Source organism: Rutilus rutilus (genome assembly GCF_951802725.1).
Source record: "Rutilus rutilus genome assembly, chromosome: 21".
Taxonomy (NCBI): Eukaryota; Metazoa; Chordata; class Actinopteri; order Cypriniformes; family Leuciscidae; genus Rutilus; species Rutilus rutilus.
The window spans coordinates 750,953-766,347 of NC_140226.1; the positions used below are offsets into that span (position 1 = coordinate 750,953).

Consider the following 15,395-nt stretch of genomic DNA (forward strand, 5'->3'; position numbering starts at 1 on the left):
GAAGAGCGAGGTCTGTAGCGCTTTTCAAATCTGAAATGCTTACAGCTTCCAGTCCTTCCTCATCGAGTTTGCAGAGAAGGTTGGCTTGGAAAACCTGTAGCGTGGCCATTGTGTGCAACGCAGCTGCAGCCTGTCCAGCGGCGGTGTAAGCGTGGCCGTGCAGAAACTGAAGTGGTGCGGCAGGCTTTAGAGGGGAGCGCAGTCTTAGCGCGCCGTCCAGTGGAGGGCGGGCAAAGATGAGCAGCTACAGCTTCCTCTTACTGCAGGAAGAGAGTGGTATCCTCTGTTTTTAGCATCATCGACAACGGAGAATGCTGCAGAAACAGAAGTTTTCACTCTGGCTGAAAAGGGTGCAGACCAGGATTTCGCGAGTTCTTCGTGAAGCTTCAGGAAGAAACAGTGCGGGTCTAGACGGTGTTAGCAACACGGCCCCTTTAAGGAAACAGCCATCCAGTGTGCTGGCTCTACGGGCGCCGAGCACTCGAGGCCGAGGCTCTCAACGGCCTGAGAGAGCAGACGCGTCAGCTCTGACTCAATATTAGCCCGTTTCCCAGACGACTCACGAGCAGGGGGTGCGAGATCAACAGAGCTCGACCAATCCTCACTGCCTGACACTAGGGTAGAGCAGCTGTCCTCCTCTGTAAATGCCACATCATCAGGCTCATCCGCGACGGAAACGGCGGCAGACAGCGGCCGTTGTCCGGGGGTGATAGACTCGTGAAGCAGGCGGCGAAGCTGGCGGGCGAACCGGCGAGCTCGTCTCAGTAGGAGGAGGTTCAGAGCCTCGCTGAGCGCGGCGCTTTACAGCGTGGCAGCGCAGCGGGCTGGGGTGCAGCCTCTGAAAATGTGCCATGCGAGTCCTTAGAGTCGTCATAGGCAACAGCTCGTAATGAGGGCATCCGCCGTCAGCGAGCACGAGAGCTGCGTGATCTTAGAGTGCAAATGGGCGCTAAGCACCCCCATTGGTCAAGGCGTCAAGAGGGCCTCTCTCGATAGGCTGCTGCAGTTGCCGCAGAGCAGCCAATAGGCGCGCAAACTGCCTCGCCTATGTCTATATGCTGCTGCAACGCGTTTTGCATTATATAAAAATTAAGGATAATTTTTGGCTTCAATATCTCACGGAAAGAGACGTTCCCCCAAGCGTAAGTTCTTACGCAGTACGAGAGAACCTCTCGTAAGAGAACTAACATTGTGACTCTCTGAGACCAAGAATAACGGGAGCGAGTTCCATGACACCACTGCTCTATAACACGATGTTCTTTGAAGTTGATTTGTTCGACAGGCAGGTAACAAGAAACGCCCTTCACTTGATTGGCGAGTGGAATAAGTATGAACGTCACTGAAGAAAGTCAATCTTTTATAAAGATAGCTATAGATCCACTGAATGGCACACTTTTCAAATCCATAACAACTTAATTTTTCCAATAATAAATCATAATCAATTAAATCAAATGCTGCACTCAGATCTAACATTACAGTACCAACTAATTTTCTATCGTCAATTTCATGCAACCAATCATCCGTCATCTGAAATGGAAGCTTTAGCTAAGTTCTGCCAGGAAGACTCAATCACTACGTCACTTATTACCTTCATCTCTATCCAATCACGTCTTATACCCTCTGTATAAAAGATCGGTACTTACTCACGTTTGAGTTCGCAGATGCCGACGCGAAAACAACCTCCATCCTCCCCACCACCACCAGGATGGTCCTGTCCATACCTTCTAGGGGGGGTCGGCTGCGCCCCTGCCTTCGTCTTCAGGCAGGAGATGCAGATCCGCTACCCTCGGATTACGAGCTATGGACGGGGCCTACGCCAAAGAACTTTACAATGCTTGCCGGGCTGCCAATAAATATATGCTTTGTTACATCACTTTATCTTCCGAGTCTTTCTGGTAGAACTAAGGCTGTCGTTGTAGAGTGCCCTTTCTTATAAGCATGTTGATAGAGTGAATTCAACCCTTTTTAGAGAAATACAAATTAATTTGATCATAAACTATTTTCTCCGTAATCTTACTCAAAATTGGCAGAATACTTATAGGTCTGCTATTTTTCCCAGAGAAATGTGCCTTTTTATTTTTTGGTAAAGGCACAATTTTAGCTTTTTTCCAGTGTAACCCATGTTAAATGTGGTGCTTAAGAATAAATATATAATAATATAATTGTATATTCTAATAGTTATAGTTTTCATTAAAAAGTTGAAACGATCTATTAATAAACATTGTGAATTAATTATCCATAAATAAAAATAATAAGTATGATAATTCAGCACAGAACATGTGACGTATTACACGTACACGAGTTGCGTGTGACGTAAGCTTATGACTCACGGAAGTGCGAGAGACGCGCTGAACACGAGATGAGAGTGATACAGACGGGATTAAAAAGGTTTATATTGTTAAAATTCATTTAAAATTGTAATAATCAACTTTATAATACTTTATAGTTAATGATGATTAATCATTTTAGAATGATGTTTGCTGATTTAATCGCGGATGTTGGCCGATTGTGATGCTCTGAATCTGAAGTGAATGTTTAACAAAACTGTTAAACTCGGGATTTGGTGAGTTTATCTGAATTTGATTTGCTTTGAAAGATGTATTTTATGTTACTATGCATTTTATGTATGTTGTAAAGATTCGTTGCATATTTTCTGAATGTTTATATGATTTATTTTGAAATGTTAATGGATGAATATTAATTTGCATATCCTCAATATGTCAAGATAATATATGTTGGTCATGAAAGTTGAGATGGATGTTTAAACACTCAGTTTAAAGAGTAAGAAGTTATAAAGAAATAATGCTGAATGTTAATGACACTGTTTTGGTAAAACAGGTCAGGTTTATTGCTTGAGTTGGAAATTTCTCTCATGGATTTGAGATGGCGAGCCACCCAAAATCTGAATGCTGACATCTGAACCTGGGAAAAGACACTTTTGCTGTACCACAAGGTTTTCGTTGCGCTAGAGACATCAACTTCTTCAGTTAGGAGGACATTCTTTTCTGTTTGGATCATTTCTTCGAACTGGTAGGATTGAACTGATTGTGCATTTTCCCACTGGACCTCTTAAGGAACTGTCTGGACGATATTCAAGAGACATTTCAGACAAAGAGTTCAAAACAAGGGTTTTGTTCATTGAATGTTATCGAATGTGAGTCACATGTAAATATTGAATTTCCTTTTACACTTTCAGTTTGATATAAGTTTCAGTTGGGTTAATTGTGGTTACATGACATTGTACCTTGTTTAAGAAATTATTCGGTTGTCTAAACATAACTAAACACTAATTTTAGGGTATACTAAACACTAAAAGCTAAATAAAATAAAAACCCTAAACTCTAAATTGAAGATCAGTGAACTTTAAGAGCTGTCCAAAATACAGCTAAATCAAATAAGAGTTGTGCTATAATCCATATCTAAACAGAGATAAAGTAGATAATATAGATTAAATTGTAAAAGGAGAAGGAAAGTAAAATCTTAAGAGAATAAGACAAGAAACCCAAAGACAACACAGAGAACTCATTTTATTTTGTATACATTTTATTGTTTTTATATTGTTTTATTTTCAAACCTGATTCATGTTGTTTACGTGACTGTTCAATCACAAAATATATTTTTCCGAGTATCTTACCTGGTTGTGTGACTTATTTACTGCCAGTATTTATTCTGTTCTCCACTGACCTAGAAACTGGTCCATTGCTCCAACCTACGTTGAGGGCACTTGTTACATAAATCTTGGCGAGCCAGCCAGGAGAACAGTGGTAGTAAATATCTTCTGAACAGGTCCCTTAAAATACAAAATACAAATATTCAAATTAAACAAAACTGAGATAATTTTAGTCCTAAGTAACATGGATATCGTTGAAACTGAGAATGTTAAAGTCACAAACTCAGTGATAGTTCGTGGGTTGACTGACACAGAGCTTGATGAAGACCTAGTTGAATTTTTAAACCAACATGGGCATGTTAGTAGACATCTTAGAGTAGATGACCCCAGATCGCCTTTTCATAGAGACGTTATTGTAGAATATGAAAGCTGTTCTGCCCTTGTAACTCTTGAGCCTTTGCTGCCGTACACTTTCAGAAGCCCTCATGACGTCTCTTATGTCATATCACTCTTGTCAAGTGTCTACTTGCCAGCAGCAACCAAGCAAGCTACCACCAGTTACTTTGCTGAGCTGCAGAAATTAGCAATGATTAGTGGAAAGACTTTTGAGGAACTTCAGAGAGAACAGTTATCTCAAGTCACTACATCAAGTGCTGAAATCACAACAGACAAGAATGAACCAAAGCTTTCCTTGGGGATGGGCACTCCCACACATGATCCTCTTACCTCATTCAAAGATGGGAAAAGCGCAGAAGGGTGTCAAAGTCCAGATACTGTGCGTTCAGTGGTCTTTGAAAAGAGAACGTCAGCTTTTGATGTGGCTGATGTAAATCCACCTGAAATCCAGCGTGTGGTAGTAGAACACCTAATAAAGAATGAAGGAATTCCCCACATGCATGCACCTTTCAGGCTTAGAGTGTTCTCTGGGAAAATCCCGCGTCCGAGCACTGAAGTTGACTATGATGCTTGGAGAGGGAGTGTTGAACTGATTCTCCAAGATCCTTCTCTTTCTGAATTGCATCGATCCAGAAAAATATTAGACAGTTTGTTACCTCCAGCATCAGAGATTGTGAGGCATCTGGGTGCAACAGCTCTACCTAATGCATACCTCGACATTCTGGATTCTGCTTTTGATGCCGTGGAGGACGGAGACGATCTCTTTGCAAGATTCTTGAATACATTGCAAAACTCAGGCGAAAAGCCCTCTCTGTACTTGCAGCGCTTACAAGCAGCTCTCTTAAAAGCAATAAAAAGAGGTGCCATTTCCAATGCTGAAGCCGATAAACAGCTCTTGAAACAGTTCTGCCGAGGCTGTTGGAACGACGCATTAATAACAAACTTCCAGCTCGAGGCTAAACGAGATAGTCCACCCTCATTTTCTGAACTGCTTTTGCAGTTGCGCAGTGAAGAAAATCGACACTCTGCCAAAGAGAGCCGTATGCGTCAGCATCTGAATGTTCATCGTCATAAAGTCAGCTCCAATGTTGTATCCACAAGCTCTTTTGATTTGGAGCGAGGTGCGGCATCAGAGGAGAGTGAGATTGCAGAGCTAAGACGGCAAGTCGCAAAACTTCAAAGTCAGCTCAGTAAGCAGAAAGCTAAACAGACGGAGAAAACTGTCCTACTGCAGAGTGACGATGTGCTCGACTTGAAGAAACAGTTTGCAGAACTTCAGAGTCAGTTCACGAAGCTAGGATCTCAGAAGCCTCTAAAGCAAAAAGGAGACCGTGAAACCAAACACGCTTACCCCAAGTCCACCCAACCAACTGTTTCAGTTGTTGTCCCAAAGTCCCAAGATAGACCTAAGTCAGGTTATTGTTTCCGCTGCGGCGAAGATGGACATATCGCGTCTGGTTGCGAGGGCGATCCAAACCCATCTTTAGTGAATGAAAAACGGAAGCAGCTGAAGGAGCGACATAGTCTCTGGGACCGTCAGCAGTGCCCAGGGGTCTCAGAGTCTTTAAACTGGAATTAGCCCCTGTAGCGAGACGTACAAGGGCTACCATGTGCAGAACTAGTCTCAAAGGGTCTACAGGAAGAAGGGGTAGCTCAGAGTTTTCCCGTAGTAGAGGTCCATTGGCCCACCTCCCAAAGGGGCTGATAGGGGCCAAGTGTACTGCTCAGGTGTACATAGAAGGGAAACTATGTTCCTGCCTCCTGGACACAGGGTCGCAAGTCACGACAATCTCCCAATCTTATCATGAGCAAAATCTGCCTGGTTTAAGTATAACTACTTTGGATAACCTGCTGGAAATAGAAGCAGCAAATGGTCAATCGGTGCCTTACCTGGGTTATATAGAGTCGAAAATCGCATTCCCCAGAGACTTCCTTGGGTCTGACGTTGAAGTTTCAACTCTTGTTTTGGTGATTCCAGAAACTGGTGGCACTGCTCAGCCAAAGGTGTTAATAGGCACAAACACTTTGGATCTGGCATACGACAAGTACCTTGAAACCAATGATCCAGTACGTCAAGCTGTTCCATTTGGCTACAGAGCCGTGATTCAGACCATCGAAAATAGACGCCAGCAGAAAGAAAACAGTACCATAGGAATCGTTAGGCTCCCTGATCTTACTCCTACTGTTGTTCCTGCAGGTCAAAATGTCGTTCTTGAAGGAGTTGTGAGTGCAAGAGGAAAAGTAGCAGAGAAATGGGCTGTGATGGAGCCTCCTTCATGTTCACCCTTTCCTGGAGGACTGCTTGTTGCCAGTTGCTTGCTAAACTTACCCCAGCATCCATCGCGAAAGGTTCCAGTGGTGTTAAAGAATGAAACAGAACATGACATCATTATTCCTGGCAAGAGTGTGATTGCAGACATTCATGCTTTGCAAAAAGTAATGTCACACAACGTTGTGCAATCTGATTGCTCAGTGTCAAGTGTCCATGAAAAGTCTGACAAGGAACTCTGCTTTGACTTCGGTGATTCCTGTTTGCCAGAGGAGTGGAAGACGAGAATCACTCAAAAACTGCACACCATGCCCGAAGTCTTTGCCGTGCACGACATGGGTGTTGGTCAGACAGATAAAGTGAAACACAATATAAAGTTACACGACGAAACCCCCTTCAAGCATAAAGCAAGACCCATCCATCCCAACGATCTCGAAGCTGTCCGGCGACATCTAGAGGAATTGCTTGAAGCAGGTATCATTCGTGAGTCAGAATCATCTTTCTCTTCTCCTATCGTTGTAGTAAGGAAGAAGAATGGTGATATAAGACTTTGTATTGATTACCGCAAGTTGAATATGCAGACCATCAAGGATGCGTATGCCTTACCCAACTTGGAGGAAACCTTTTCAGCGCTCCGAGGCTCAAAATGGTTCTCAGTGCTCGATCTCAAATCTGGTTATTACCAGATCGAAGTAGAAGAGAAAGACAAACCCAAGACCGCCTTCGTATGCCCATTGGGCTTTTGGGAGTTTAATAGGATGCCTCAGGGCATCACTAACGCTCCCAGCACATTCCAAAGGCTGATGGAGAAGTGCATGGGGGACATCAACCTTTCAGAAGTCCTAGTGTTCTTGGACGATTTGATTGTCTTCTCAGATACATTAGAAGAGCATGAGAGACGTCTTCTTCATGTTTTGGGACGCTTGAAAGACTATGGTTTAAAACTTTCAGTGGAGAAATGCAAGTTTTTCCAGACGTCAGTGAAGTATCTCGGTCACATCGTCTCAGAAAATGGCGTGGAAACGGATCCCCAAAAGATAGAAGCCATTAAAACCTGGCCAAGTCCAAGGAACCTGAAAGAGTTGCGTTCCTTTCTGGGTTTCTCCGGTTATTACCGACGATTTATTAAGGACTATGCGAAGATAGTGAAGCCATTGAATGAACTGACCGTGGGATATCCTCCTCTTCAAAAAAATTGCAAGATGAAAGGTAAGGAGAAAACCTACCTTGATCCCAAAATACCTTTTGGAGGGCGATGGACGACTGACTGCCAGCAAGCATTCGAAACACTCATTGCAAAACTCACTGAAGCACCAGTACTAGGATTTGCAGACCCTGGGTTGCCATATGTGCTGCATTCGGATGCGAGCACTACCGGACTAGGTGCGGCGCTCTATCAAGAGCAAGAGGGTGTGCTACGAGTGATTGCATATGCCAGTCGAGGATTGTCAAAGAGCGAGGCCCGGTATCCTGCCCACAAGCTGGAGTTTCTGGCCCTGAAATGGGCAGTCACCGAGAAGTTTTGCGACTATCTGTATGGGAGTAGTTTCAAAGTGATCACAGACAGCAACCCCCTCACTTATGTTTTAACATCAGCCAAGTTGGATGCAACCAGCTATCGGTGGTTGTCTGCTTTGTCCACCTTCTCCTTTACCCTCCAGTATCGTCCTGGGAAGAGCAATCTCGACGCAGATGCACTCTCAAGACGGCCTCATGGTGATCTGGTGAATGATTTAACATCTCAGAAAGAGCAAGATCGAATACGTCAGTTTACCTTGTATCACTCACCTGAAGCGTCCAATTCCACCCTGGTTTCCACTGACGTAATACGAGCAATCTGTGACAAGCATTCATTATGTCAAGCTGGTGGCAACAGTTGTATCACTCTTATTGAGTCACTTTCTATGTGCCCAGAAGCGATTCCAGAAGATTATGAGCTGATGGAAGGATCTTCAGTTGTTCCCTGTATGTCAGAACAGGAATTGAGGGAAAAACAGAGAAATGACCCAGCCATGCGAGAAGTAATTCTTCAATTGGAATCAGGAGACACTGTCTTACCTGCACTGAGACGTGAGCTTCCAGAACTTCCTTTCCTGTTAAGAGAATGGAGAAAACTTGAGCTAAGGGATGGTGTTCTCTTTCGCAAAAGAACTGTTGGGGACTGCACAACGTATCAACTCGTCCTTCCACCTGACTTAAGAGCCATGACCATGGAGAGTCTGCACGACGACATGGGTCACATGGGAATAGAACGGACTCTTGACCTCATCCGGTCTCGATTCTATTGGCCCCGGATGGCTACTGATGTTGAACACAAAGTCAAGACCTGTAGTCGCTGTGTGTGTAGAAAGACTTTACCAGACAGAGCAGCACCTCTAGTGAACATCCAAGTCACCCGGCCACTAGAGTTAGTGTGCATGGACTTTTTGTCATTGGAGCCCGACCGTAGCAACACAAAAGATATCTTGGTGATAACAGACTTCTTCACCAAGTATGCGGTCGCAGTTCCCACCCCAAACCAAAAAGCCAGAACGGTCGCAAAGAGTCTGTGGGAGAATTTTATAGTTCACTATGGTGTGCCTGAAAAGCTCCACAGCGACCAAGGACGTGACTTTGAGTCCAGAACAATAAAATAACTCTGTGACATCGCTGGCATCAAAAAGGTCAGAACTACACCTTACCATCCTAGAGGGAACCCGGTTGAGCGTTTCAACCGCACGCTGCTAGGAATGCTTGGTACCTTGAAAGCTCATGAGAAGACACGTTGGAAAGACTTTGTGAAACCACTTGTGCATGCTTATAATTGTACAAAACATGAGACTACAGGATTTACACCTTATGAACTTATGTTTGGACGACAACCAAGGTTGCCAGTAGACTTGATTTATAACACCTCAGTGAATCGTGACAGTCCCAAGTTTCATTCAGAGTATGTGCAATCATTGAAAACTCACCTTCAGGAAAGCTACAAGCTAGCTCAAAAGAATGCAGCAAAAACGGCAGAAAGAAACAAAGTCCGTTTCGACCGTAGAGTGACTGAGTCATCTCTTGAGGAAGGTGATCGTGTGCTGGTTACGTGTTACGTGGGAAACATAAACTGGCCGACAGGTGGGATCCTGTGGTACACGTTGTAGTGGGACGTGCTGGCGAACTACCTGTATACACAGTGAGACCTGAGAGGCAAGACGGTCCCTTACGAACACTTCATAGAGATTTATTGCTACCTTGTGGGTTTTTGTCTTCACTGGCTGAGGATGAGGTGGTTGTGGCAAAACCTCAGAAAAAACGAGCAACTAGACAAAGCAGAGATGAGGAAGCTGAGGAATGTCCTGAGAACTACCAAAGTTCTGATGAGGATGACTATGTACCCCAGATCTCTGAAGTGCCAGCTATTACCTCAGAAAAGTTCATCCGGGAATATAATATCATAAGGAAGCCTGTAGAAGTTCCTCTCAACTCTAATCCTGCAAACAAAATCTCACCTGACATGCCATCAGTCGCAAATGATGATTCAGAGATAATGATTCCGTCTGAAGCAGAATACTTACCGGGTACCGAAAACTCAACTGATACACCGTACTTACCTGAAGCTGAATCTTCATCCTGTCCTGCAGAATCTGTAAAGGAAATCCTGAATGAAAGAAACCACTCACCTCAAGTAGAACAGCAGACACTGGATGTAGCTGGTGGGAACAGAAAGGGTAAAGACAATGAAATGCATGCAGTGCAAATTGAGGAAACTGTACCTGATGTTCCAATGCAGAGAAGCAGGCTGGAATCAGCTGAAACGGATGAATCTGAGGAAGAAACAGATCACATTGAAAGTGAGGGTGAAAGTCATCTTAGGAAGTCCAAAAGAGTGAAGCAGAGGTCAAAAAGATTGACTTACCCTGAGTTGGGAAACCCAATGATATCCATAATTCAATCTTTGCTTCAGGGTTTGAACACAGCTTTTACTGAAACATTAGCAGAGCAACCCAGATCGGTTAAACGCCCTAAGATGTAGGCCCTAACACTGATTAGCAGGCATAATCACAATGCAAAGGGACTTGCATTGATTTAAAGAGGGGAGGGTGTAACCCATGTTAAATGTGGTGCTTAAGAATAAATATATAATAATATAATTGTATATTCTAATAGTTATAGTTTTCATTTAAAAAGTTGAAACGATCTATTAATAAACATTGTGAATTAATTATCCATAAATAAAAATAATAAGTATGATAATTCAGCACAGAACATGTGACGTATTACACGTACACGAGTTGCGTGTGACGTAAGCTTATGACTCACGGAAGTGCGAGAGACGCGCTGAACACGAGATGAGAGTGATACAGACGGGATTAAAAAGGTTTATATTGTTAAAATTCATTTAAAATTGTAATAATCAACTTTATAATACTTTATAGTTAATGATGATTAATCATTTTAGAATGATGTTTGCTGATTTAATCGCGGATGTTGGCCGATTGTGATGCTCTGAATCTGAAGTGAATGTTTAACAAAACTGTTAAACTCGGGATTTGGTGAGTTTATCTGAATTTGATTTGCTTTGAAAGATGTATTTTATGTTACTATGCATTTTATGTATGTTGTATAGATTCGTTGCATATTTTCTGAATGTTTATATGATTTATTTTGAAATGTTAAGTGATATATTCTGCTTAGCCATGGATGAATATTAATTTGCATATCCTCAATATGTCAAGATAATATATGTTGGTCATGAAAGTTGAGATGGATGTTTAAACACTCAGTTTAAAGAGTAAGAAGTTATAAAGTAATAATGTTGAATGTTAATGACACTGTTTTGGTAAAACAGGTCAGGTTTATTGCTTGAGTTGGAAATTTCTCTCATGGATTTGAGATGGCGAGCCACCCAAAATCTGAATGCTGACATCTGAACCTGGGAAAAGACACTTTTGCTGTACCACAAGGTTTTCGTTGTGCTAGAGACATCAACTTCTTCAGTTAGGAGGACATTCTTTTCTGTTTGGATCATTTCTTCGAACTGGTAGGATTGAACTGATTGTGCATTTTCCCACTGGACCTCTTAAGGAACTGTCTGGATGATATTCAAGAGACATTTCAGACAAAGAGTTCAAAACAAGGGTTTTGTTCATTGAATGTTATCGAATGTGAGTCACATGTAAATATTGAATTTCCTTTTACACTTTCAGTTTGATATAAGTTTCAGTTGGGTTAATTGTGGTTACATGACATTGTACCTTGTTTAAGAAATTATTCGGTTGTCTAAACATAACTAAACACTAATTTTAGGGTATACTAAACACTAAAAGCTAAATAAAATAAAAACCCTAAACTCTAAATTGAAGATCAGTGAACTTTAAGAGCTGTCCAAAATACAGCTAAATCAAATAAGAGTTGTGCTATAATCCATATCTAAACAGAGATAAAGTAGATAATATAGATTAAATTGTAAAAGAAGGAAAGTAAAATCTTAAGAGAATAAGACAAGAAACCCAAAGACAACACAGAGAACTCATTTTATTTTGTATACATTTTATTGTTTTTATATTGTTTTATTTTCAAACCTGATTCATGTTGTTTACGTGACTGTTCAATCACAAAATATATTTTTCCGAGTATCTTACCTGGTTGTGTGACTTATTTACTGCCAGTATTTATTCTGTTCTCCACTGACCTAGAAACTGGTCCATTGCTCCAACCTACGTTGAGGGCACTTGTTACACCAGTTAGCAGGAAAAACACATTTTTCTAAACTTAAATTAATAATATGACATATAGGCATAGTAATCACATCAGAAACCATCTTTAATAGCTTGACATCCAGTTCATCAAAACCAGGAGGTTTATATTTCATTAACTTTAATATGTTTTCTACTATAGTAAGACTTACTCTGTCAAATTTAAATGTACATGATTTATTAAGCATGATTGTATCTTTAATTGTCTTAAAAAGTAAATCAGGGTATTCCTGTAAAATCATATTTTTTTTTAAATTCTGAACTTTCTTTGTGAAGTAATCTCCTAAATAATTAGCTATATCAGCAGGTTTAGTCAAAAAAGAATCACCTACATCTAAAACTGTTGGTACAGATATATCTCTCTGCCCTGTTAATTGGTTTAATGTATTCCATAATTTATTCCTATCTAATTTTACTTCCTCAAATTTATATTCATAATAGATCCTCTTTTTTGTTCTGTTTAATTTTGTAACAAAATGTCTTAATTGCTTGTATCTTACACATAACTTCTATGGTCATGAAATCATACATCATAATTCATAAATCAAGCCAACCATTTAGTCTAACTATTACCATTTAAACTGATATAATTTAAACCGAGATACTGAGAGCATATACATTGTAATTAGAACTTCAGAAGCAAACTTAAATATATCTGTAGACTTGTGCTTGGCCATCAGTGTTCATTCGTACTTTGCATCTCCGGTTCAACCACAGTCTTGTAGAATGTCTCTGCAGCTAGGTGGTCAGTAAACTTAATAGTTTCTTTATTAAAAGTCAAAATCAAAATAGCTGGATGAATGATCCCATGTTTCACTCCTGCGCTCCACAACTTGTTCCTCACCTCACGGAAACGCGCCCTGGCCTTCGCCGTCTCCGCAGTGAAGTCAGGAAAAAAACGCAGCTTCATTCCACGAATCTCAAACAGCTTTTCTTTCTTAGCTAAACGTAGAATCTCATCTCTCGTATCCAACCTGTGCATCCTTGCAATCATTGCGCGCTGACCAGATTTGGCCACAGGTCCAACGCGGTGGGCATTTTCCACTTCAGGTGCGCGATGGAGTTTATCCTTGAACAGATCATTAAACAAAGCGGACACAAAACTTGTTGGATTCCCCTTCTCGGTATCTCGAACCAAGCCGAGAATACGGATATTATATTTCCGACTGTGATTCTCCAAACGATCAGCTTTCTCTTTCAAGTCCATATTCTCTTTACGCAAACTTTCGTTTGCAAACTCCAGCACCGAAACCCTGATCTCCATGTGGTCAAGCGTTTCCTCCATAGCAGCAACTTTGTTGGAACACTCGGACATGTCTTTTTTAACGACATCAAGTTGCGGTTGAAGTTTATCAACCGCCGCATTGATTTCTTCCCTTATTATGATTCGAATCAGCTCTGACAGCTCCTGCATGTTGATATCCTTTCCTGCTGCCAAATCAATCTCCGGCACCTGTTCAACGAGGCCAAGTCCACTTAGCTTTGTTTGCGACTTAGTGACTACATTGTCCACACAAGAATGTATATAATCCGTTATTGTCTCTGTAGTCGTATCAATATCCATATCATCAAAGACATCCCAGTCTGTGCAAAGGAAACATCCTTTAAGTTTTTCTATGACCATACAGTTACTTCCTTCACATATGGTTTACTATTTTTTAGCACAGTCCTATATGTAGGAAATAGATGGTGCTGTGGCCAGAGTTGGCCAGTGGTGGTTACGATCTGGCCTCGTAAGACTTTTGTATGTTTCCATAGCACTTGTCTAGGGTTCTGTCCTTCCGTGTTCCACATTTTATATATTGTTCAAACCCGGGCAAAAACAGTTCAAGCTTGCAGTGGTTAAAATCACCTAAAATAAATACAGGAGCATCTGGTGAGCACTGTAATTGTTGATGAACACAGTCCGCGATACACTCTGCTCTCGCTGCATTTCCACTTCGGGGGACATAGGACACACAAACAACGACGCTACCAAACTCCCTCGGCAGATAAAATGGTCTAATTTTCAGACATAAAACTTCAAGATCGAGGCAGCAGATTGTGTCTTTGATTGTGTACTGTTCACACCAGTCATTACTCACATACACAGCCAAGCCGTCGCCTCTGTTTCTCCCCGACTGCACATCCAGGGTTGCCAGATGCCAGCAAGGTTTTCCAGCCCAAATCCTCGTCAAAAACCTCGAGAATGCACAAAAAAACACCCAAAAAATCATTAACAAGCTTTAAAATCACCCATTTTTCTACTTAGCCTGTCCGATTTCAGAAACAATATTCAATCAAATGAACGCAAAAGTAGTCTACACTGACCTCAGTCAGACTATTCTACTATTAAACTATAAGCTTATGTTACGGAAAGTAATGCGATCAACTTAGCCTATCAATGAGTCTGTTGTCAATAAACATCACTTGGAACAAAAGCATTGAGTAACATAAAACATTGAATGGATATATGGACATACAAAATAACCCACTTTAACATTTCAATTATTTCAAATAGCAACATGAAACATGCATATTCATAAATAACATTACATGAAAATCGTGTTGATTATAGAACAGGGGTTATAGACCCTATATGATTCTCTGTCCGCCCGCACAAGCAAGAATCCTTCCAGGTCCAAAGCAGCGTCAGGAATATCCCATGTCTCCGTGAACACCATCAAGCTTGAAGTGCGATACTCAAAGCATGCTTTGGAGTTTGCTTGAAGTTCCTCCATTTTTCCGTTCAGGAATCTGGCATTGCACAGAATCATCGACGGCAAGGGTGGTCTATTTCCCCGTCGTCGAAGACGCTGACGTAATCCGCCCCGCTGGCCTCTTCTCCTTTGCCTTCTAATGCGTTCAGGTTGCAACCTCACGCAAACAGGAAGATTCAACAGAGGTAATCCCGCATGCCAAAGCGCCAGCAAGGCGTCTCGGGTATAACTGATGGGTGTCCACGTTACCACATCTACGTATAGAGTTTGGCATCGTGCCAAATACCCCAGTACAACAACTGCTAAACAAATGAGTCGAACGATCATCGCCATGCAAGCGTCAGAACAATCACAAAAAATAAATAAATAAATAAAATACAAATAAAAATAGAATAAGTACAAACAGACTGATGCAGTAGAGCACGAGCCCGGGTCGCAAGCAGAGCAGCGCCACCAGTAGTTAAAGAAACTCAATAAATAAATAGAGATTTATAGACAAGCAGGCAAAAAAGTATTAAGCCCTCAAAGCAAACGCAATATAAATTTCTCCTGAAACAAATAAAAAGGAGAAAACTAGAAACATTCAAATGAAATATTTTGGCCTTGGCCATCACACTGAGCTTTACTATGTCAACAACACACACACACACACACACACACACACACACACACACACACACACACACACACAC

At 41.6% G+C, this 15,395-nt stretch overlaps 2 long non-coding RNA genes across 2 annotated transcripts; both read left to right on the plus strand.

Annotated features, from left to right (window-relative positions):
• The first annotated feature begins 2,198 nt into the window (after positions 1-2,198).
• LOC311281373 lies at positions 2,199-3,620 on the plus strand. Its single transcript, XR_014625791.1, has 3 exons — positions 2,199-2,388; positions 2,470-2,563; positions 2,839-3,620. It is a non-coding gene; the product is annotated as an uncharacterized lncRNA (long non-coding RNA).
• A 6,850-nt stretch (positions 3,621-10,470) lies between these two features.
• Positions 10,471-11,361, plus strand: LOC311280460. The gene is made up of 3 exons (XR_014625681.1): positions 10,471-10,626; positions 10,708-10,801; positions 11,098-11,361. It is a non-coding gene; the product is annotated as an uncharacterized lncRNA (long non-coding RNA).
• Positions 11,362-15,395: the final 4,034 nt, after the last annotated feature.